The sequence below is a fragment of the Panthera leo genome, chromosome B4 (assembly GCF_018350215.1).
Source record: "Panthera leo isolate Ple1 chromosome B4, P.leo_Ple1_pat1.1, whole genome shotgun sequence".
Classification (NCBI taxonomy): domain Eukaryota; kingdom Metazoa; phylum Chordata; class Mammalia; order Carnivora; family Felidae; genus Panthera; species Panthera leo.
In genome coordinates, this window is record NC_056685.1 from 99,592,639 (window position 1) to 99,616,041 (window position 23,403).

Consider the following 23,403-nt stretch of genomic DNA (forward strand, 5'->3'; position numbering starts at 1 on the left):
TGGACCAAGGACTTCTTTTTACCTTTCATTTTCCCCCTTTTTGAACTGTAATGTTTATAACTATTATACTAAATCTGTGCCAGCATTGAATGTTGGGTATGTTGGAGCCAGATAACTTGTTTCTTTTAGTTTCTCAGGTCCATAAATGAAGAGTAATTGTACTCAGGAACTATCTTTTTCTGAGTCCACTCAAAACTGGCAGCCTTCCAAGTGACAAGTGTTGTTGTATATGATGGTTTCCTGTGCCTTTTTCCTAGTGGTAAGATGCTTCTCCCTCATTTTCCCTTCTGATCTCCCACTACTACCTTCTATTTGCTGAAACTAACTAGTGACCAGTTGGCAAACGGATACTGGGAAATATGGTTTAACCTGGTCATATCCTGTGATTCAGAGTGTAGAGCAAGGGAGAGCCTGGGAATGATGAATCTGAGAGAAAATAGGCCAGTAACCACCACAGAGTCTGCACTTAGAGTGCTTTTTACACCTGGAAATTTGCTACAACTCAACCCTAATTTGGTCTGTTCTCATGAAAGATTAGACCCTCTTTCCCATTTCTATCCTGTTTTTGTCAGTGTCTTTTTGCCTGTTAGGTCAACATTTACTTTTTCCTTTATTGACTTAGTCTAATTGACAGGAACATTGCCTACTATCAAGACAAATAATTAGATCATTTTTCCTTTTCATTACTGAATTCCCCCAATAGCAATGATATAACCTTCCATTTTATAATGGAACCTTCCCTTCCACATAAACTATATTTTCCATTTTCCTAGTGCTTCATCTCTTTCACTGTACTTTAGCCATGTACAAACCGTTTAAACCATCTACAAACCATTTAAACAGATGCTCATTCATCAAATCGAAGCAATCCCCAAGGTCTAATCCAACTTATATCAAGGAAACTCTTGCATACAGGAAACTAAATTTAGGGTTGTTTATGAAATCTCATTCCTAAAGCCCTGTAAACATTATCCAATCTCTTCTTGGGTCTCCTCCCCACCACCAAGATCATAAAACTGAAGCTTCTCTTCATTTTCTATATCTATCCCATATTTCACCAGTTTCTCCTCCTCTAAAGCAAAATAAGCACCCCAGTTTCTTGCAGCCCACATTCTCCACTTGCATCCTAGTGGATGATATAGATTATGAGCTTAGACCACGTGATTACCTAACAATGGTGAAGATAATTGTCATTTTCTTAACTAGGAAGGGTATGATTCGTAAGAACAGACCTAGGAGTTCTATTAATCTAGTTGTATTGCCAGTCTGTCCTTGAGAGGCTACGTTGAGGTGAGGATATCAGAACTCTGACAAAATAAAGCTAAAGTTTGGAATAGACATCAATAAACCAGGGGATGCAGGTAATCCTAACTTCATCTGACCTTAGATTCTCTTCTACTTTGGCCCAAGACAGATTTGAACAATTTCTGAACCAAAACACACAGCCACTTAAACAGGGGAGCTATCCATTCCTTAACCTATGTTTCCTAACAGTCCTAAGAAGGCTGCCCTGGGCAGCTGTCAAGAGCAGCAGTTCTTAAATGTTTAATGTTAAAAAATTATGGAAAATTCCAAAGAGCTTTTGTTTATATGGATTAAATTTGTTGATATTTATTGTGTTAGAAATTATAGCAGGATTTTTAAAAAATTAATTCATTCCTGGGGCACCTGGGTGGCTCAGTTGGTTAAGCATCTGACTCTTGGTTTTGGCTCAGGTCATGATCTCACAGTTCATGGGTTCAAGCCCCAGATCAGGCTCTGCACTGGTAGCACAGAGCCTGTTTTGGATTCTCTATTGCCCTCTGTCTTTGCCTCTCCCTCCCCCCAACTTCAAAATAAATAAATAAAACTTTAAAAAGAAATTGATCGATTTCTGGGGTGCCTAGGTAGTTCATTCAGTTAGGTGTCTGACTCTTGATCTCAGCTCAGGTCTTGATCTCAGGGTCATGAGTTCAGGCCCCGCGTTGTCTGTGCTGGGTGTGTGAAGCCTACTTAAAAATTTTTTTTGATTCCTTTAAAGATTACAATACCCATTATATTTTAACATAAATAACGTTTTTTTATTAAATGTATTTTCCAGAATAATTTAGTGAGTACTATTGGTTTTACATTTTTGCAAATCCCTTTAATGGCTGGCTTTATAGAGGACAGCTCAGTTCTTTTTTTAATTTTAATTAAAGTATAATTGATATACAATATTAGTTTCATGTATACAATACAGTGTTTGACAATTATGTACATTACAAAATCCTCACCACAATCAGTTTAGTTGCTGTCTTTCACCATACAAAGTTATTACAATAACTTTGTATTGATGATATTGATGATATTCCCTGTGCTGTACTTTCCATTTCTGTGACTTATAACTGGAAATTTGTACCTGTTTTTTTTTTTTTTTTTAATTTTTCAATATTTATTTTTGAGAGAGAGCGATAGAGCATGAGTGGAGAAGGGGGAGAGAGACACACACACAGAAATCCAAAACAGGCTCCAGGCTCTGAGCCATCAGCACAGAGCCCAATGCAGGATCAAACTCATGAGCTGTGAGGTCATGACCTGAGCCGAAGTTGGACACTCAACCAATTGAGCCACGCAGGCCCCCTGGCAGTTTGTACCCCTTAGTTCTCTTCCACTATTTCACTTATCCCATAATCCCTTCCCCTCTGGCAACCCCCAGTTGTTCTTTGCATTATATGAGTCTCTTTCTGTTTGTTTGTTTTGTTTTTTAGATTTCACATGTAAGTAAAATCGTGTAATACTTGTCTTTCTCTGTCTGACTTATTTTACTCAGCATAAAACCCTCTATGTCCATCCATGTTGTTGTGAATGGCAAGATTTCATCCTTTCTTGTGGCTGAGTAGTAATCCATAATCAATTGTGTATTTTTTTTTTAACGTTTATTTATTTTTGAAAGGCAGAGACAGATAGAGACAGCACAAGTTGGGGAGGGGCAGAGAGAGAGGGAGACAAAGAATTTGAAGCAGGCTCCAGGCTCTGAGCTGTCAGCATAGAGCCTGACACGGGGCTCGAACCCTGAGCCATGAGATCATAACCTCAGCTGAAGTCAGACGCTTAACCGATAAGCCACCCAGGTGCCCCCATTGTGTATGTTTATCACATCTTCTTTATCCATTCATCTATCTGTGGACACTTAGGTTCCTTGCACATCTTGACTATTGTAAATAGTGCTGTAATATGCATAGAGCTGCATGTATCTTTTTGAATTAGTCTTTTTGTTTCTTCAGCTAAATACCCAGAAGTGGAATTACTGGGTTGTATGATATTTCTGTTTTTAATTTTTTGAGGTAATTCTGTACTGTTTCCATAGTGGTTGCACCATTTACAGTCCCACAAACAGACTGGTGTGAGGTAATACCTCACTGTGTTTTATTTGTTTGTTTTTATTTTAGAGAGAGAGAACACGGGGGAGTTGGGGAGAGGGGCAGAGGATGAGAGAGAGAATCTTTTTTTTTTTTTTTTAATCTTTTTTTTAACTTTTATTTATTTTTGAGACAGAGAGAGACAGAGCATGAACGGGGGAGGGTCAGAGAGAGGGAAACACAGAATCTGAAACAAGCTCCAGGCTCTGAGCTGTCAGCACAGAGCCCGACGCGGGGCTCAAGCTCACGGACCACGAGATCATGACCTGAGCCGAAGTCGGCTGCTTAACCGACTGAGCCACCCAGGCGCCCCTGAGAGAGAGAATCTTAAGCAAACTCCATGACCAGCATGGAGCCTGACTCAGGGCTCAATTCCACAGCCACAAGATCATGACCTGAGCCGAAATCAAGAGTCAGACACTCAACTGACTGAGCCACTCAGGCACCCCCCTCACTGTAGTTTTGATTTGCAATTCCCTGATTATTAGTGATGTTGAGCATCTTTTCATGTGTCTGTTGGCTTCCTGCATGTCTTCTTTGTAAGAATGTCTATGCAAATCCTCTGCCCATTTTTAAAATTGGATTATTTGCTTTTATGTGTGTGTTGAGTTGTATGAGTGTGTGTTGAGAATGTATTTTGGATATTAACCTCCTATTGAGTATATCATTTGCAAATATATTGTCTTTCAGTAGGTTGTCTTTTCATTTTGTTGATCATTTCCCTCACTGTGCAAAAAAAAAAAAAAAGTTTTAATTTGATGTAGTCCCAATTTTTAATTTTTGCTTTTATTTCCCTTACTTGAGGGGACAGATCTGGAAAAATAGTGCTAAGGCCAGTGTCTAATAGTTTACTGTCTATGTTTTCCTTGAGGAGTTTTATGGTATCAGGTCTTACATTTAGGTCTTTAATCCATTTTGAATTTATTTTCATGTTCAGCATAAAAAAGTGGTCCCATTTCATTCTTTTGCATGTATCTGTTCAGTTTTCACAACACTATTTATTGAAGATACTGTCTTTTCCCCGTTGTATATTCTTGTCACATTTGGCATAAATTAATTGACAATAAAAGCATGTGTTTATTTCTGGGCTTTCTGTTCTCTTGATCTATGTGTCTATTTTTGTACCAATACCATACTGTTTTTATTACTATAGCTTTGTTATATAGTTTGAAATCTGGGATTGTGATACCTTCAGCTTTGCTCTTTCTTTCTCAAGATTGCTTTGGCAATTCAATGTCTTCTTTGCACAGTTCCATATAAACTTTAGGATTACTTCTTTTAGTTCTGTGAAAAAATATTATTGGTATTTTGATGAAGATAGCATTGAATCTGTTGATTGTTTTGGGTAAGTATGGACGTTTTAACAGTATTAATTATTCCAGTCAATGAGCATATCTTTTCATTTGTTTGTCATTTTTCAATTTTTTTCATCAATGTTTTATAGTTTTCAGAGTGCAGATCTTTCACCTTCTTAGTTACATTTATTCCTAGGTATATTATTCTTTTTGGTGTAATTATAAACGGGATTATTTTCTTTATTTCTTTTTCTATTAGTGTATAGAAATTCAACAGACTTCTGTATAATTGATTTTGTATCCTGCAACTTTCCTGAATTTATTTATTAGTTCTAATAGTCTTTTGGTGGAGTCTTTAGGGTTTTCTACATACTGTATCATGTCATCTGCAAATAATGACAGTTTGACTTTCCCCTAATAGTTTGGATGCTTTTTATTTCTTTTTCTTGTTTGATTTTTGTGGCTAGGACTTCCAGTACTATGTTCAGTAAAAGCAATGAGAGTAGACATCCTTGTCTTATTCCTATCTTAGAGAAAACACTTCCAGCCTTTCACCATTGAGTATGATGTTAGCTATGGGTTTGTCATATATGGCTTTTATTATGTTGAGGTATGTTCCCTCTAAACCCATTTTGTGAAAGTTTTTATCATGAATGTTGAATGTTGTCAGATGTTTTTTCTGCATTTATTACAATGATCATATGATTTTTATCCTTCATTTTGTTAATGTGATGTATCACATTGATTGGTTTGCTGATATTGAGTCATCCTTGCATACACTGGACATCCTGAATGATTCTTTCAATGTATTTTTTTCAGTTTTAATTTTAATTCCAGTTAGTTAACACGCTAATGTATTTTTATTTTTTTATTTTTATTTTTTTTACATTTATTTATTTTTGAAAGACAGAGTAAGACAGAGTGCAAGTGGAGGAGGGGCAGAGAGAGAAGGAGACACAGAATCTGAAGCAGGCTCCAGGCTCTGAGCAAGCATTCAGCACAGAGCCTGATGCGGGGCTCGAACCCACGAACCGTGCAATCATGACCTGAGCCGAAGTCGGACACTTAACCGACTGAGCCACCCAGGCGCCCCCACTAATATATTTTTAAATTCAGTTTGATAATATTTTGAGGATTTTTGCATCTATGTTCATCAGGAATATTGGTTTGTAATTTTGTTTTTTTGTACTTTGGTTCTGGTAGAATGAATTTGGAAGCAGGCCTTCCTCTTCTATTTTTTAGAATAGTTTGAGAAGAATATTAATTTTTTTTAAAATTTATTTTCAGTGTTTATTTATTTTTGAGAGAGGGAGAGCACAAGCAGGGAAGGGGCAGAGAGAGGCTCTGAGCACAGAACCCAACTCAGGGCTTGAACGCACGAACTGTGAGATCATGACCTGAGCCAAAGTTGGACGCTTAACTGACTGAGCCACCCAGGTGCCCCTGATATGGCCTTCTCTTTATGACTTTACCTGTGGAAGGTCCATTCTGCTAGTCTTCAGGTCATTTTCACAACGAGTTGCATTACATGTAGTTGTTGCCTTGATGTGTGTCCAAGAGAGGAGGTGAGCTCAATCTTCCTTCTGTTGGTGAATCTTCCCCTGCCTGTTGGTGAATTCTACTTTCTGAAAATCTAAAATCATTCTTGTTCAGTACATTATGATTGTTACTATTTAAACAAGAGAGTACTATTAACATCAGCGAATGTTTTACTTCCAAAATGAGGCTACCTTCTGAGCGGGGTTGCCACAGAGCAAATACAGGACAACTCAATTCTTATATCTGCTTCTATATTTAATCTGTTCTGATATGTTGTTTTAGTTGAATTAAATTTAGAGAATCCAGTCTCATACACATATGCAATTGGAGAAGGAAGGAGAATTTTAATAGTTTTTTTAAAAAGATAATTGTGAATATTCTTCTTTGATATCACACCTCCAAAACCCTATAAGTGATAGTTTCTTAAAAATTAGTAGCAATGTGGAATCTGAAGCTGTATGGATGGACATTTGTATACTGTAACATTAAAATCCACTGATGTATAATGGGGTATCTTGAACTTTGAATGGAACTGTGCATTATTTTGTAACATCATGCATTGGTCATTTGGAAAATAGTGGTTCACTGAGGTATACATATCTTCCAAATTCTGATACATCTCATTTTGAATTATCAAAAACTCACATTTATTACCATCGTCACTGATCTCATCAGAAAAGTCCTTAAGAATTAGGAAATTGTCAGGGTGCCTAGGTGGCTCAGTCGGTTGGGTGTCCAACTTCAGCTCAGGTCATGATCTCACGGTCCATGAGTTTGAGCCCCGTGCCAAGGTCTGTGCTAACAGCTTGGAGGCTGGAGTCTGCTTCCGATTCTGTGTCTCCCTCTCTCTCTGCCCCTCCCCCGCTCATGCTCTGTCTCTCTCTCTCTGTCAAAAATAAATAAACATTAAACAAAAATTTTAAAAATAATAATAATAAATAAAAGAATTAGGAAATTGTCAAACTCATGGATGGATACAAGTTTCCCAAAATTCTGAATTTCTCTTGAAAGCTCAAATTTTATCTTTAACAACAAATGCCACAGTTTGTTTTCATTGAAGTGACAGACTTCACTAAGTTTTGAGACGATATCTGCCAAATACCCAAGTCTGAATAACTGTAGTTTGTCTGTCATTCCTTCAAGTAAAAATGGTGTTCCATATAAAAAAAATGGCTTGTTCAACTCACAACCGAATCACATAAATCCTTGTCCTCAGGACAACCATTGTGCCTAGGTATCCAGCAGGAATGCTGTATGCACTTTGTATCATAGAATTTTTAAAAGACATGGAATTAGTAGTTCATGTGAAATAAAATGAGTAATTATTGCTATTTTATCAAGCATATAATTAAATGAAACTTTTTTTTTTCTTTGTGAGTATATAGCAGTGAAGAATGCAATGGCTATCAGTATAGGCTGGTATCACTGCGATGATTTCTGTTAAGGCACCAGCAATTTTACCACCATTGCCTTCGTATTATAGTACAAATGTCAACACAGTTTGAAAGGCAAGTAGTGTCTTAGTATTATTTTGTAAATAGTTTTGACCCTGCGGTTACTTGAAAGGTTTTCGGGGACTTCATGTCATCCACAGACCACATTTTGAGAACTGCTGGCCATAAGCGAACCTAACTTGTAAGTGTGGTAGCAATCCATTTTCACATAATTTGCATTTATGCACAACTTTTCACACTCTCAGACCAGTCTATGCTATTATAACCAATACTGGCCTAACTGCTCTCACCAACTTACTGGTAATCATGACCCATCATAGTCTATTCTGGCTCTAGCTCAGTCCCCCATTTCTAACCCTCCATTCTTCTTGCCAAAATAAAGACTCCTGGCCTCTATTTTTGTCTAACTAGTCAAACCCCCACACTAATTTTCTAATGATTTCATTTTAATTCTTAATCTTGTTGCCAGGAACAAACCTAATCCTTCAGGGTAGAATTTTATTTCATTGTTTGTGTTTAATGAATTAAAGAAATTCATCGATTTTAAAATGAATTTTCTATAAATCTACTATTTCACTTGCTAGAGAGATGGCATTTGGTTTGGCCTTAAAGAGTGACATGAATTGGACAGGTGAAATGAGATTGTAGGTTTTTCAAAGTATGAGAAACAATAATAGTTGTATGAAGGTAAAAAGGCACAGGGACTTCTTGGGAAGAGGCAAGATGGATGCAAATAATAGAGTAATTAAAGATAAGGTCAGAAAGGTAGTAAGGGGTCATCTTGTGGAAGGTGTTGAAAGCCTAGAGTTTGGTAAGCAATGAGGAGCCACCAGAGGTGTTTCAGCAGAGGCAGAGGTAATGGGGTAAAACACGTTCAATGATAGAAGCATTATTTGCTTAAGATTTATTTGGGAACTAGAGATGAAAAGAATTTGGTGGCGAAAAGGGACTTGAGGCAAGAAAACCGGGTTGGAGGCCTGAACTAGGATGGTGACCCTAGAAGGGGAAATAGGTAGAAATAGAGTTTGAAAATACTGTGGGAACTATGATCAGTTAAGTGGTGGTGAGGGAGAAATGGTTGTGAAAAAAATGATTAGAGCTTCAAGCATGAGTTACTGGGAAATGTTTGATGTTATTCACAGGAATCAGGAAGTCAGAAAGAGGAACGGTTTGTGTGAGGCAAAATGGTGTGTTCAGTTCTCTACCTATTAGGCAAATAAGTAGCATACTCAAGGGGGAACTAATTTTGTAGCACTTACAAGAACTGGAACCTAACACATATTAGAAGATTGTGGTTATTAGGCATATAAGTGACTATCCTCAAGGGGAAACTAATTTTATAGCACTTACAAGAACTGAAAGGTAATAGATAGTAGGATGTTAGAAAATGGTGGTGAGAGCTGGACTGGCTTTATATTGTCTCTTTACAATATAAACACAAAGGGGAAGATGCACTCAGTATTTTAATTCTCTGTAGAGTTTCTTTGTAGACATCTGTAGCTTTTCTGTGCTCCATATATCACAAAGTCATCTGTAATAAAGTGATACATGTTTATTGAATGATTTGTATGTGTTCTTTATTATGCTAAATTGTGTCAGTTGATCCTCACAACCACACTTAGATATTTTTAACTGGATTTTCATAAGAGAAATCAAGGTGCAAAGAGGCTCAGTAACTTTCTCAAGGGCAAACGAGAATGACATTTAAAACCAGGTTCTGTACAGTTTCAAAGTTCTTGTTTCTTCTACTCTATATGACTAAAGTATTTACTTGCCCTTGTGCTTTTTCCTTTTCACAAAATGAAAAGGAAGTAGTACCTTTTAGCATGGAGTATTGGTTTTCACTATCTGATTGTATCCAGAGATTCATGTAATTCCTGCTTAGGACATCTATCTTAAGAAAGGCTTGTACTCAGGGACTCTTTTTTTTCTTACAGTTTTATTGAGATATATTTGACATAACATCACTGTATAAGTTTAAGGTTATAGCATAAAAATTATGTTATTAAGTTATTACTGCAATAAGTTTAGTTAGCATCCATCATCTTATATACATAAAATAAAAGGAGAAAGTAAAAAAAACCTTTTTTTCCCTTGGTGATAAGAACTCTTTGAACAATTTTCCCATCTATCATACAGCCATGTTGACTATAGTCAGCATGCTGTGTGTCACATCCCTAGTACTAATTTATCTTATAACTGGACCATCTTCCTTCAATTCCCCTCTCGTTACTCCCTGCCTCTGGTAACCACAAATATGATCTTTTTTTTTATGTGTTTGATTTTTTAAAAAGATTCTGTATGTAAGTGAGGTCTTTCAGTATTTGTCTTTTTTAAAAAATATTTTTAATGTTTATTTATTTTGGAGAGAGAGAGACAGAGACAGAGTGAGAGCAGGGAAGGGGCTGAGAGAGAGACAGGATACATAGCAGGCTCCAGCTCTGAGCTGTCAGCACAGAGCCCGATGCAGGGCTTGAACTCATGAACCATGAGATCGTGACCAGAGCCGAAGTTGGATGCTTAACCAACTGAGCCACTCAGGCTCCCTTACAGTGTTTGTCTTAATCTGTCTGACTAATTTCCCATAACATAATGTCCTCAAGGTCCACCCATGTTGTCCCAAATGGCAGGATTCCCTCATTTTTATGGCTAAATACAATTCTGTTGTATATAGATACCACAGTTTCTTTATCCATTCATCTACTGATGGACACTTAGGTTGTTTCCATATCTTGGCTATTGCAAACAATGCTATGATGAACATAGGGGTACAGATATCCTTTTGAGTTAGTGTTTTTGTTTCTTTCGATAAATATTCCCAGAAGTGAAATTGCTCGATCAAATGGTATTTCTATTTTTAATTTTTTGAGAAATCTCCATACTGTTTTTCATAGTGGTTGTACCAGTTTACAGTCTCACCAACAGAGCACAAGGTTTCCCCTTTTCCCACATCCTTGCCAGCATTTGTTATCTCTTGTTTTTTTGGTGATAGCTATTCTAACAAGCTTGAGGAGAGATATCATTGTGGTTTTCATTTGCATTTCCTTAATGATTAATGCTGTTGAACATCTTTTCATGTACTTGTTGGCCTTTCATGTATCTTCTTTAGAAAAATGTCTATTTAGATTTTTTGCCCACTTTTAATTGGATTATTATAATTATGGCTTTTACTCCCTGTTATCCCTAGAGTTGAATGGGTAGCATTTTGTATTGCAAAAACATACCAGTTGTTTAATTTGACAGTTTTCAAAGAAAGTCTCATGGAAAGTCTTAGACATGAGGTGGAGATCAGGTTCCTTCAGTCTGTGAAAAGAAAAGGGAAGGAAAGCACAATGGTTTGAGTAACTCAGGGGAACCACAGATCTCAAGTTCTCTAAAGGAGAGTAGGAGGGGTTACCTGGGTGGCTCAGTAGGTTAAGTGTGCAACTTTGGCTCAGGTCATGATCTCCTGGTTTGTGAGTTAGAACCCTACATCAGGCTCCCTGCTGTCAGCATAGAGCCCACTTTGGATCCTCTATCCCCCTCTCTTTCTGCCCTTTCCCCATTCACATTCTCTCTCCCTCTCTCCCTCCTTTTCTCCCTCTCTCTTCCCCCCTCTCTCTCTCTCTCCCTCCCTCCTTTCCTCTCCCCCTCCCCCTCCCTCTCAAAAATAAACATTAAAAAAAAAAAAAAGTAGGAAGAGTTACTCCAAGAACATTGTGGGTGAATTGTTTTTTCCTCAACTAGTGTCTGACATGAGGAAACTAAGAAAATTTCCTTATTACACTAAATTCAGACCCTGCAAAATCAGAATCCTGTATATCATGAGATGGTTAAATTAGGCCTCCTAATTGCTTTTATATAATCACCTATAAAAGACAAAATGGCATTCTGATAAGCCAGAATACCTGCAAAACAAATTTAAATGTATCTGCATTGGATCCAGTATCTATGTATCATACCTAATATCTATATTCTTTTAGTTCATTCAATCAATATGTATAAATTCCCTACTATATGCCAGCACTGAGGATACAGTGTTTATAAGACAGATATGATCCCTGAACTAATGGAACTTGCAGTCTCCTGGGGGAAAATAGGCATTAAATTAACAATGCATTCACTTTTACCTGCATAACAAACAAATATCTTTTGAGGTTTTATGCTAGGTGTAGGAGATACCAAATTGCTGTCCTCAAGAAAGTGAAAGTTGAAGCTACTTGGTGGGAATGCATTACATTGGTAAAACTTTTCTAATTACTACTTTAAAAAAATTTTTTTAAGATTTTATTTTTAAGCAATTTCTACACCCAACAGAGGGCTCAAACTCACACCTCTAAGATCAAGAGTTGCACACTGAGCCAGCCAGGCACCCCTCTAATTGTTATTTTTAATGACCAGTAATGCTGGACATCTCCATTGCCTCATAACATGATCCAACTCAAATACCCTTTCTGTTCAAATCCCCATCTCAATCCATTTGCACCTATTATGAAATACTATCACTTGTTACCACTGAAGGCTAATCGAAAGACCCTATGAATTCTTCCACTGAACAGAATTTGTTTGCCATATTGAACCTCAGCTGACATGAAACAGGCCTATTCATTTCTGTTTCAGAAAGCAGAAAACTGCTTTTTCTTTGATCTGAGGGTTTATGGAATTCACAAGGTCTGAAAGTCCCATTTTAGAAAATGGCATGGTAGAGAACCTGAACATAAAGACCCTGGTCCAATAGCTTTATGTGTAGGAGTTGTCCTTATGTGTTAACAAGAGATTGGATTGTAAGAAATGAATTCCCTCACATTTATGGTTTAAAACGCCTCTTTAAGGCAATGTCACCTGAGGCAAAGGTAAGCTGATCACAGTGCTCTCAGAAAATATCAGAGGGACTGTTTCTGAGTCATCAGACAAATAAGAACTTATATCCTTTGAGTTCACCCCTCTAAAAGGAAGGTCTCAAAGCATATAGAGCATTTAGGTTTCTGGTCCCAATTTTGGAGCTATGTAGTTAACCATCACTCCTATTAGCTGACGATCATCAGTACAAGGAATCCAAATGCCAGGACTGGTAAAGACTACAACAATTTGAGATCTGTTACCTTTATGCAATAATTTTAATAATGAATAACCTTTTAAAAGTTCACTCTGGTCTCCTCCAACTAAAAGAAAAATATAAAACTCAGATAGTATTTCCTAAAAAATTCCATATAGTTCCAAAATTTGGAAATGTGTATTTAAGTAGAAACTTAAAGTTTTTAACCGCTTCATGGAATGCTTTTTTTTTTTAATTGGTAGACTCAAGGGAGAACAGAGGTATGTATAGTATGCTGCTAAACTGATTTTCTGAAATAAAAGCAAAAACAAAACAACAACTCTGATTTCAAGTATCTCCTGATTTCTGTAGCAAAAATACCCCCACCATGGCCAGTTTCAAGTTACCAACCTGAAATCACTGAACTTAGAGTTGGGAAGAGATGTGCACAGTCAGCTCTCATGAGCCTATGGAAGCCAGCTCCCCAGCACCCACTGACTGTGATCTGGGGGAAAGATAAATATTAATTTATTTTTTGTTAAAGAGCCAAAAGGCTACATTTTTTTCCAAGGTAGTTCTTAGAAAATCCAGTTTTTGGAATTATACGTGTGTTTGGTTTTAATATTTTATCAAACTAAGGATTCCTCTTATCAATCTTTCCAGTACTGTATACTTTGATGTGATTTAGGTTTAAATGTTTTCCCTAATGAGAAATACAAAGATGTAAATGTTTGTTAGCAAGACAGTGATATTAGAAAGACTTATGTTGGTCAACTTGGCAGTAATGTTTCTATTCCATTGGATGAGAAAAATTTACGTCTAAATTTGTATTTATGTCCACCAGATGGCAGACATTTCACGGCAACCTTACAAATAAGGCACATCTTCATTTCTACAAGACTGAACAATAATTTTTGAAGATTCTAAATGAAATTGAAAGCACTTTGATTAAACAACAAATGTAGGAGCACATTTGCAAACTGGATTGTTCTCTTATTTTCCCCACTCCAGCCCACACCTCTCTTTGGGTTCCAGAGGGCATTATCTGAGTGTTCTTTTCTGATATTTTCATTATGGAAACATCTGAATTTGAACATGGCTGAAACTAAACTTTGAATCTTTCCTTCCCCTCCACTTCTCTTTTAGCTTTTTCTTCCAGCTGCTCATTTCAGAAACCCTTGATAATTTCACATTTCCTGCTTTCTATATTGAAGTCATCATCAATCCTACTGATTTTTTTGTTTATTTATTTATTCTGAGAGAGACAGACAGAGACAGAGACAGAGACAGAGAGAGGAAATCCCAAGCAGGGCTCCACACTGTCAGCCCAGAGCCCAGCACTGGGCTTGAACTCACAAACCATGAGATCATGACCTGAGCTGAAGAAATCCAGAGCCAAACACTTAACCAATTGAACCACCCAGGTGCCCCAATCCTACTGATTTTTGTCTTATCATCTTTCCTTGGTATGATTGCCATAGCCCTCCTATGGCATCGCCTTACTATTCTTCACACAACAGAAACAGCATAGTTTTAAAAATGTAAATCAGGGGCGCCCTGCCTTGGTGGCTCAGTTGGTTAAGCTTCTGACTTCGGCTCAGGTCACCATCTCACGGTTCCTGTGGTTCATGCAGTTCATGAGGTCAAGCCCCATGTCGGGCTCTGGGCTGACAGCTCAGAGCCTAGAGCCTCCTTTGGATTCTGTCTTTCCCTCTCTCTCTCTCTCTGCCCCTCCCCTGTTTGCAGTCTCCCTCTCTCTCTCTCTCTCTCTCTCTCTCTCTGTCTCTCAGAAATAAACATTTAAGAAATTGTAAATCAGAACATGATATTCTTTTTAAATCCTTCAGCGACTTCCATGAACTTGAAAAAACTTTTTTTCTTTCACTGTTGACTGTTTTTTTCCTTTAAGGTATTTAGCATTGGCTTCCTACATATTAAAACAGAGTCTCAGAATGAACTAGTAAATGTGAGCATATAAAAGGAAACGCAATAAACTGCAGTAATTCCATTGGATGCAGCTACTTGGTTCTGTAGTGTAGCACAGTTTCTGTCAACAGAAAATAAGTTGTTACTTTAGTGTCCTTAGAGTCATAATCTACATCCTACCTAAGACAGGAAAATTATTTGCTTGTTTACCTCAGAGAGGTTAAAGGCACATCTTAGGATCTTATTTTGAAGGTATGAAGGTCTCTTGAGAGAAATTGTGAAGAGAACTTTAGGATGATGGTTAGATCTGAAGACAATAATACTAAGTGCTTTTACTAGAAAATGTTAAGAAAAAGCTGCCTCAGTTTCTTAGTAGAATTCTTCACTGTTCTAATTATCAATAGCTGTGTGTAATAAACCACCTCAACTCAGTTGCCCAGAACAATAGTCTATTTGTTTATTATTATTATCATCATCACTCATGGCTTTGGAGGCTAACTAGACTCAGTTAAGCCCAGGCTCTTGTGGCTGCAGTCAGACTGTGGCTGGAGCCAGAGTCATCTTGAGGCTTCTGCACCCACATGTGTACAGGAGATGTGGGCTGTTGGCTGGGACCTCAGCAAGGGCTTTTGGCTAGAACATGTATACATGTCCTTTCTCTGTGGCTTGGGCTTCTTCAAAATAATTGATCAGTGTGGGAGTATAAAGATCTACTCTTTTTGGCCCACCTTGGGCAGTGCAGAAGGACCATTCTAGCTCTAGAGTTCCCTGTAGCATCAGGTCAGCCTGTCATTGGGACCGCATCACAGCAGCATCAACTTCTCCCTCTGTCTGCTCTTGCTTCCTTGCCTTCCCTTCCACAGTTGCATATCCCAAGGCATCCCTTAATGAACATCATACACATTAACTTAGTCTTAGAGTTGGCTCCTGGGGTCCCAGCTTACGACAACATGGAAACGGTAAATTCAGTAGGGAAAGCTAGCTAGTGAGAGAGAAATGAGCTTTAACCATATGAGGCCAGTCAATATTGGTGCCAGAATTTCCATTTGGGGACATTGGGAACAGCATTTGCTTTCGTGTATGTGTGTTTGAAGATATTAGGATGGGGGAGGGGAACTCACTTTGGGAGCTTATTTTGAAGTTGCTTGTATATAAGTACACTATGACTTCATTGTATATTTATTTGTCAGGTTTGTCTGGGCAGCTGATAGAGATAAAGGGATGAGAATAAAAGTCCCTGCATACATATACACGTCCCCTTACTCCACCCTTACCACTCTTAGGATGACCATCTAAAGGTTGGCTGAAAGAGTTGTGCCATTCTCCAGAAAGTCTTGTAAAGAACCGAGGCACTTAGCATTGTTGGTGGTGTTTTGTAGCCCAAGATGAACAAGAGAATGATGGTGGGGGCAGAACCAGAGATTGCAGTGGCAGAGCTAATGGAGGGCACATGAACCAGTACATTCACTGCCTAAACTAAGATTGTCCTGTAGGAAAATTCACTTGATGACTTTAAGAAGCTTGTTGGAGTCTGTTTGGGAATCAACCACACTCAGAATTTCAAAACTCATTATCTCCCAAATATTAACATAGTTTACTCCTTTTATTTCCTTTAGATTCTTGTCAAGTATCACCTCAAAGAGGCTTCCTTGACCATTCACTCTGTTTAAACTAGAACCTCTTGCACTCTTTCCCTTCATACTGTTTTTATTTTCCTTTATATTTCTTATCACCACCTGACATAATTTTATGTATTTACTTGTTTATTAACTGTCTCTCCCACTAGATGTAATCTCTGAAAGGGAAAGGAATTTGTCTGTTTTGTTGGTCACTGTATGCCAAGCACCAGACAATAGCAAAAACATAATAGATATTTGTCAATTGAATAAATGGGCATTTTCTTGAGTAATCAAAATTTTCTTCAATTCTTTATATTCCAAATTCTCCCACAGATGGAAAGCATAGGCAACACCAGCTTTTTACTGAGTGGTTCCTAAATAGTGCTTATCTCATATCTATTTTTATGAAATTAGAAAAATAGATTATTATGATAAAATAGAAGAAAATAGATCATCTGATAAAAGTCAAACATCCATACTCAGACTTTGGTAAATTGAACAATATCTTTTACTTCCCAAGTTTTCTCCCTTGTTTCTCTTCATAAGACAAGGTAAGACCATTGCTTCTCAGTGCTTATGAGCTTAAAAAGACACCTCTAACTTTTTAATGGATAGTTCATGTGAATCAGAATTGCATATTAGCATATAAACTTGTTTCTTGCAAATAAATCAGTTGAAATGGAAACACTAGTTTATTTGAGTGAGCTTGTTATTACTGCTCTGAAAACACCATCACAAATAGGCAATGATAATAGCTTGAAATGTACTGATACAGAGTTTATTATATTTCCAATGTAATAGGGTTACTTAACCTATGAAATGTATAAAGGCAATCACCTGGAATGGAATCGTTTTGCAAGAATGAGGGACATACACTCACCCTGGGGATCAAGATGGGCCAGTGAGACTCCTTCCCTGGGGATTTGGAATGAGGCCTGAGGATTTCAGCTGTCTTGAACTCTGGAAAAGGAGTTGTTGATGGTGGGTATTTTCTGTCCTGTGGCCTAGAGAGACAGCTAGTGTGCAGGAAGAGAGAAGAATGAAGACTTGGAGGGGAAGCAGAGACCTAAGGTAGAGAGCCTCTTTTGATTTCCCATTGGTGCTTGGGGCCCTGGTCCTGCATCTCTGCCATTTTCCCTTTCTATGTAGCTCAGCTGGGTCTCTATCAGTTGCCGCCAGAAGTTCTAACAAACTTAAAGTTTTTCCCTTTTCCTGCTAAGTATCCCTGGAATTTTTCAGAAAAACAAAGAAGGGGAGAAGTGTTCTTTCTTTTATTATAGAGAAGCAGACATTGTTCAGCAGTATAAAGGTATTTCTGATAAAAGGTTGAATCTAGAATGTTCAGAAAAGTATCAGTCTAATTTTCCTGTTCAGTTTGGGGACACTCATAAAAACATAATACCTAACTGTTTTCTGTTGTTATAAAACTCTCTTTGAAAGGTATTTATACAAAGGAGTCTTTTAAAGGCAGCCAGACCTGAGAGGTTGAAAAGTTCTCTACAACCTGCAACAGTCTGCAGGTCTAACTGGTTATCTTAATAATTTGCTTCCCCAGTAATTATTTTAAAAATGACATCTCTGGGGGCGCCTGGGTGGCTCAGTCAGTTAAGCATCCAACTTCGGCTCAGGTCATGATCTCACAGTTCATGAGTTTGAGCCCCACATCTGGCTCTGTGCTGACAGCTCAGAGCCTGGAACCTGCTTCTGATTGTGTCTCCCTCTCTCTCTGCCCTTCCCCCACCTGTGCTCTGTCTCTCTATCTCTCAAAAATGAATAAACATTAAAAAAAATGTTAGTGACCTCTCTACTTTTTAAAAGGTAATTAAATATTTATGAGGTTCTTTGTTAAGAAGAGTTTTAGCATGTCTTTTTCCCCTATGCACAAATGAATAACACATCTTTGACTCTTGGTTTCCTTGTTCAAATAGGTGAGAGCTTTGTCTCATTAACTGGGACCAGTCAAGGTTGCAACTACTCCCCATTTCAAACTTACCTTAATTGTTATCACCTTAATTGTTATCACTCAGTTTATTTTCATTAAATAAATGAAATGAAATAAATTTTCATACTTTCCATCCCTAGTACTGGGGAAAGTATTTTAATGCCATGGATCTTTATTTCCTATTATTTCCCAAAGAATATTAAAAGACAGGGGTTTTCATATCTGTATTATAAACTAGCTGCTTATCAGGGTCTTAGGAGGCTGAGTATGAGTGCTACTTGAAGAAAAAATAATTTGATTTTCGTAGTCTCTTAGAAAAGCATAAAACTCTGCAAAATCATTTTATCAGGAAAGCAAACTGGCTTTTGTGTACAAAGCCAAATATTTATCTTATCTCGTGTGCTTGAATGGTGTCTCCTGGATTTTAGAGATCTGCTTGGTTCCAGAATTGTTTGTTTTGTACATAGCCTAGGCCTGAGTAACACAAAGGAAGGAAGGGAGCTACGTTGCTGGTGAATTGAGGCCTTGTATCTTTGGTGAAACCAGTCAAAGGTATCCCTTAAATGGAGGTTGCCTACAGTTTCTCAAATGCAGGTGTTGTTTTTATTTTTGCCATATCTACCCAAAGAATAGATTTTGTCTTCTCCTTTATTACTCTTGGTCCATACTGGGTCATCTGCCTGTTTTATCTTAGCCATGCAATTAAAGCACAAAACTTTTGTACTATATTTGAGGAAATCTTGGTACACATATTATATACAAAAAGGTAATCTGATTCAGAATCTAATTTCTTCATTTTCTTCCAGTCAATATAGAGAACTCTCTTACTTTTCTTGATTTCTTACAAAGTGAGATTTCTTTCCTTCATTATTTTTCTAGGTTAACTTTTAGATTCAGAATGAAGTTCATTTTATGGCAGCTTATAACATCCTGTATGTTTATATTTTTTAAGTCTCTTACTCATTGAAGCTTATTCTTAACAGGTCCCTCTTTCTCTGGGGCGGGTAGGCTCTGGGCAATTCCCTTGATTTTTCTTTCTTTAAAAGGAATATCCCAATTGTTGGAATTTTAAAGCCACCTAACTAGTGGATGGAGAAGCCATAATTCAAAACCAGGCAGTCTTTCTAGAGCCTGGAATCTTAGTCACTGCAGTACCTCTACTAAAGAATGGACATGGGATGGGCATGAGACAGAGGACTGAGGCTAGGAGAGAGGTTCCAGTGCAGTTATTCTCCACACCTCAGGGATCCTCTTGAGAGTAGGCGGGGTAATTTAAAAGGCCAGTTTTAAAAAGACAAAACCAAAGTCAGGGTGGGTATAATTTTTGTCTCATCACTGTCTTGTAATAAGACTGTCTTGTAGTAAGTATTAATTGTGGAAAATACTATGATATCAATTCCAAATCTTCATACTTTCTTCACGTAGACTTTCGGGTCCATATGAAAATAGAATTCTTAGATAATCTTTTTTTTGTTTAAGTTCCCAAAGTAGAGCGTGCAGATTGGTACCCTCCTCCCCGACTGGGCACATATCCATGAGTGCTTGTGTACACTCACCACCCCCCACCCCTGCCACATACACAAACAAATCCATTCTCTATATGACATGTGCTGTAATTAGCTCTTTAAAAACTACCGAAGTGCAGACTTCTCTCGTTTTTACTTCTTTCCCTCCCAGGTATTCCCAGTCCTTGTTTATTTCTTCCAGTAATATTAACTTACTTGCTCTCGTCACAGTGCTTTGTAATAAACCACCTCCAGCTTAGTGGAATAAAACAACAACAGTCATTTTATTATGGTTTCTGTGAGTCAGGCTCAGGGACTCTCATGCTAGTGACATCAGACAGTGACAAGCTTTAACAGTATTAGGGGCACTTTAGGGCTATAAAACCAGAGTGTTCCAGCCAAAAAGACAGAAACTGCATCACCTTTAATGACCTAGCCTTGGAAGTCATATGGTGTCACTTCCACCATATCCTTTTGACTATAAGCAAGTCACAAGCCTGCCCAGATCGGCTATCCCATTGCTCTCTGCCACTCCATTGCTAATAAGGTCATGATGGAATCCTAGGTCCAAAAGGAACCTCAACAAGTGACTTAGTCCAATCCTCCATTTCATACAAAGGTTAATTACTCTCTGAAAAAAAAGTTCTGTTGTTTACATTGACTTTCTCTTCAAATTTCAATCATTTTATTTATTTATTTTTAAATTTTTTTTAACGTTTTATTTATTTTTGAGACAGAGAGAGACAGAGCATGAACGGGGGAGGGGCAGAGAGAGAGGGAGACACAGAATCAGCAGCAGGCTCCAGGCTCTGAGCCATCAGCCCAGAGCCTGACGTGGGGCTCGAACTCATGGACCGCGAGATCGTGACCTGAGCCGAAGTCAGCCGCTTAACCGACTGAGCCACCCAGGCGCCCCTCAATCATTTTATTTAAATGTGATCTCTAACAAATTTTGCACTTCGTTTAATTTTAATGATCATATGTGTTTTTGCAGAACTACTAAAAAATCTCAATAATACGGTAATAATTACTTTCAAGGAGTTGACAGTTTAGATGAAACAGGGTAACCGTATACACAGGAGAAGGACAAGCCCAGGCCCATACTGTAAATAAGAGCTCAAGGAAAGGACAGTTTAGGAAATAGAAACGCCTACTTACAGACCACATGAGGGTGGGGTTCTCATGATGAGATTAGTGTTTGTGCTCCTCTCTCTCTCCCCTAACTCCCCAACCCCCATATGAAGACACAGCAAGAAGGAACCATCCACAAACCGTGGAATGTACCAACCTTGATCTTGGAATCCCCTGATTCCAGAACTGTGAGAAATAAATGTCTGTTGTTTAAGCCACCAGTCTACAGTATTTTACTGGCATGAATTGACCGACACCAAGGAAATTGAATATTTGGATTTAAAAATGTAGTTTCCCATAGGAAAAGTTGATTTAAATAAGGATTCATTTCTGAGGTGATGTCATTAACTGAATCCATAATGTAGTTGAATATTCAATATTTCATAATAAAAACAGTTACAATATTGATTTTTAAATAAAATGGGTCAGGGGCACCAGGATAGTTCAGTGGGTTAAACACCTGACTCTTGATTTTGGCTCAGGTCATGATCCCAAGGTCCTGTGATCTGGTCCCATGCCGGGCTCTTCACTGAGTGTGAAGCCTGCTTAAGAGTCTCTCTCTCTGCCCCTCCCCCACTCACACATGCATGCACGCACACTCTCTATCAAAATACATAAAACATTTTTTAAAAGTCAAACAGGTAAATAAAGCGTTTGTCTATGAAGCAAGTACCCTGGGTTCAGTCCTTTGTTCTGCTCTTCTCTGTCTGTGTGAATCCGACCAAATCATTTTATCTCTCTGGCCTTCAATTTCTTCACTTGTAAAATGAAAGGGTAAGAAAGGCTGTGGAAAAAGTACATTAAAAAAAAATTCCTTCCCATTCCATACTTACTAAAAGGAACTGAAAGAAGCCAATTAGAGAAGGGAACTTTGTCCACGCTGAAACTAAGAAATGCCCTAACCACATACTACAAACTCTGAAGAACATGACCCACGAGCTAGCTGAGAAGCCAGGCTATGGTGCAGGGTTCTCTTGCTCCTGCACATATGCAAACCATGTAGAGAAGATTGAGGTACCTCTAATTCTATTCAGTTTAGAAGAATGAGGGCTTCAAAGGATAGAATGTGGCCTTCAGGAAAAACAGCAAACTCCTGCTTTGAGTCATTTCCCTGATAAAGGTCTCCAGGAGACAATGGCATGTCCAGAAGTTCTATTTAGGATGGATGGGAGGCTGAAGTGTGGTTAGAAGGGGAGCCCTAAAGCTGATTTTGCAAAGCACTTTATATTAGACTGAGGAACTGTCAAAGGTCAATATTAAAGAATTGGGGAGAGGACATCCCTGAAATTATGGGACCAGCAATTCCTAGGTCCCTTTCAGCTCTGCCATTGCCAAAAACAATAGGATATGAGAAGAAAGCCTTCAATAAAGGAGATACTTATTTTTTCTTCTTAGAAACTACTTAGAGAGCGATAGTGGGAAATAATGCTGAAACCCTAAGCTCAGAACAGCTGACAACTTTGCCATCCTTTGTGCCACTCTTGGCGTCCCTAGTGTAACAAGAGGAGTGGGGAATTGGGGCCGTGGAAGCCTAGCCGTTAATCCATCTCATGGTTAACTCCTGTCTAATGGAAGGACAGGAGAGTTGTGCAGGTTTTGGCGTCGGTCAAGAAAATAATTATAACTGGTATTAGCAAAGAGTGAAGCCAAGTTCTAGCCCTGACAGGATTGCCTCTTTGGCAAATGATTTGAGCAACAGCGTAGCTATTGTTCTTTTTCCGGCTACAGCTGTGGCTGTAGTAGATGGAGCTGGATACCACCTTATTACTCAAGACACCCAGCTAAATCTTCAGTTACACCCGAGGAAACCACAGATCTTGGCTGCAAACTAAGATGAAAAGCTACTAGAAGATCCAAATCTTCATTTGAATATTGAGGAATTAAAGAGTTTATGGTGAAGCGTGTAGAACTCTACGGCTCTTTCATAAATTGCCACTGGCAGCCTCTGGATATACTTCACTCTAAAATCCCAGATGAGACCTCAGAGAAGCAAGATGTTCATTAAGCTACCCAACTATCATATTAACTGTTAATTGTATCTTGTTTTTGTTATATATATGTATATACATATATATGTGTGTATATATATATATATATATATATATATATATATATATACACACACATATATATATACGTACAGACTATGTATGTGTGTATATATATGTGTATGTACATATATATATATGTATATATATAGTATTTTTCCAGGAATGTACTGGCTTCTGTTTATAAATACAAACTTCCAGGATTTAAATGTCATTGACATAATAGAATGTAATGTAAATAAACCAATAGCACAACAACAAAGAAGTGAGACCTGCCAGAGGCATGGCATGCCTAATAATTGAAGGAGCCCATCCTAGCTACCAGCATAGGCCTTCCTTTATGAATGAGAGCAGGGGCTGTGGAGAAAAATGTAGAATCAGGAAGGAGACCCAGTCATACAATAAATAAAAGGCTCCCTATGAAATGGATTTTAGGTGGCAAACAGAGTAGAACCTTAAACAGAAGGGTTAAGTTCCAAATGGTCTCTGTGGCTCCCTCCAACTCTAATATCCTAAGACTAGATGGATGAGAAATCTTTATCTTGAATGT

At 38.0% G+C, this 23,403-nt stretch overlaps 1 long non-coding RNA gene across 2 annotated transcripts in view; it reads right to left on the minus strand.

Annotated features, from left to right (window-relative positions):
* The window catches only part of LOC122224853, a 28,691-nt gene extending 6,620 nt beyond the window's left edge, over nt 1-22,071 (minus strand). Inside the window, exons 1-5 of one of the 2 annotated variants that reach the window (XR_006204959.1) lie at nt 21,824-22,071; nt 17,108-17,243; nt 13,094-13,187; nt 10,893-10,971; nt 8,830-9,199 (exon numbers count right to left, since the gene is read on the minus strand). This is a non-coding gene — a long non-coding RNA (uncharacterized LOC122224853). Of the gene's footprint in view, nt 1-8,829; nt 9,200-10,892; nt 10,972-13,093; nt 13,188-17,107; nt 17,244-21,823 lie in introns of those variants that run through there. The other variant, XR_006204960.1, reaches the window with a different exon arrangement.
* Nucleotides 22,072-23,403: the final 1,332 nt, after the last annotated feature.